Below are 2393 nucleotides of genomic sequence, written 5' to 3'. Positions count from 1 at the left end.
ATATGTGTGTGTGTGTGTGTGTGTGTGTGTGTGTGTGTGTGTGTGTGTTACATTTAGCTAGCATATCCTGTAAAGTGTGAGTATGAATAACTTCAGATGGGCAGGCACTTCTGAGTCACACAGGACTTGATCTCTCCCCACCATTTCAGGCAGGTCAGCTTTGTTAGTGTGCACTGACATCTCAGACTGTGAAAGCTTTTCTAATTGCCATTCTTGTAGCAACTTACATGCACTAAACAAGTTTAATGCAGAGCTTGTCAGCATTTGGAGTTCAGGGTTGAAAACCGGGACAGGGTGGGCAGGATGTAAGGATTGAGATATTGAGCTTCTACTGTGAATTTCATTCAGATTTCTAGAGACAGAAAAAAAAATTCCTACTCAAGTGAAGCTAAATAATAATATTACTAAATGACAATAAAATCTTTTTTTTTTTAAGAGAGGTTTTTACCATAGGGCGCATGTGCTTGCCAGAATGACAGAGAGAGAGAGAGAGAGACAGAAAGTGAGAAATCACCCCCCCAGGGGAGATGGCCACACTGCAATCCCTTCTCCTCCGTTCTCCTCTCGGGATCTTGGGCAAGCACGCACACATACATGCATGGCGTGAGTTTAAGCCACCAGGTCTGGGACTCGAACCACAGTCGACTACATGGGAGTCCAGCAACATAGCCATTATGCTAACTGCTGGTCCCACAATAAAAAGCTTTTTATTCTTAAATAAATTAACAGAAGCTGAAGAATTGTAAGTCTTTTCTTCAAAAAAGCCAAACAATACACAATTTAGTCCATGTATCTGAAGTAGGGAGAGATTTCACGAATTCATGCAGTTAAAATCTAGGCTACTGGTTAAGAGAAAATGGGAAAAAGAAAAGAGAAGACGGGAAAAAGAAAGAACTGTTAGAACTTCTTTGGGGAAGGGGGGGGATTTATTTACTGTAGGGCACATGTGCATGCCAGAGAGGGAGAGAAAGTCAGAAATGAACTCCCAGGGGCTATGGCCACACTGCAATCCATTCTCCTCTCCTGATCTTGGGCACGCATGTACATGCACCCAGCATGAGTTTTAAGCCGCCAGATCCAGGACTTGAACCACTCTCGGCCATCTGGAAGTTCAGTACCATAACAATTATGCCACCTGCTGGCCCCAGATTGTTAAACTTTAAAGTAACTGGAACCCTTAGATGATACCAACCAGTCTCCTCTGAATCTCCCTCAACTTTTCTGAAAGCCTTAAGAGTGATGGTAGCTCCATTCGGCCATTTATACATTAATTCAGAATATTCATCAACATCCACTCTAAGTACTTTGGCTCCTTAGACTACATCGCAACACAAACACAGAATGTCCAAAATGCCCACATTTAGTAGGAGAAGTCGGACACAAACATAAACTGTGTAATATTTGCAGAAAGTGATAGTGCTCTATTAAAGGGGAGAGGGACATAGGCATCAAAGAGCCACTTAGGACTTTTACCAAAGGTCTGGAGAGCATGAGGGAACCTATATTACCAGAAAAGATTCAAAATTTAGTATTCAGCTTTCCTGTTCATGAAATGATCATTTCTACTATTCATAGCCTAACTCCTCGCCAGCAGATCAGCTTTCCTTTTCTCCTATTCTCCTCCCCCTTATCTGTTCCCTTCCAGACTTCCCATTCCTATTTGCTTTGTATTGAAATTAGTTTAGTTCTCTTTTATTTTCATTCTCTTGCCAGCCTAGGCCTTCAGGGTTCACCTTCCACCCCAATGGTGTTTATCAAGTTATTTTCCTTACCCAACCAAGAAATGTATAGCAAATTACCAAACCATCCTGAATCTGAAATTCAGGTCTCTTCTCTTTGTATTGTTCCTCTTTCCAACTTGGTTCTTAAATGTCTGTGCTGAGCCATTGTGCTAGAAAATGCATTGGAATGAGGCCGTTACTTTGTGTGGTGCTATTTGCACGGGGAATTTTTTAAAACCTGAGCAGCACAAACTATGCTTGATGATATTTTATACAAAATGTGAGAAAGATTTCCACATTCAATTTTTGCGAAGGACATAATATGTATTCTGGAACAAAATAGGCGTGTAGTTATTTGAGAAAAATGACTTGGCTTTGACAAAACAAGTTTTATTCGAGGATGAACTATGAGCAAGTAGACCGGCTCCGTTAAGAGTTGCAACAAGTAATTTTAGTTGCTGGTGCTAAAGATAATGAACCGCTTCTCTTTTGCTTATCACTGGAAATGGCCAAATCATTATGGATCTCAGTAGTAACTAATGGTCTAAGCCAACAGGGTTTGGCAAATGAGTATTTTATAGCTCAATCACTCTTTGAATGGAGGATAGACCATTCAGGTATTTAAGGGTTATCCAAAGCCTCCTTAATTGAGCAAATGAGTCTATAATAATT

This window comes from Tupaia chinensis, unplaced genomic scaffold, assembly GCF_000334495.1.
Source record: "Tupaia chinensis unplaced genomic scaffold, TupChi_1.0 Scaffold000054_1, whole genome shotgun sequence".
NCBI classification, from domain to species: domain Eukaryota; kingdom Metazoa; phylum Chordata; class Mammalia; order Scandentia; family Tupaiidae; genus Tupaia; species Tupaia belangeri.
Note: the sequence above shows the minus strand (reverse complement) of the source record.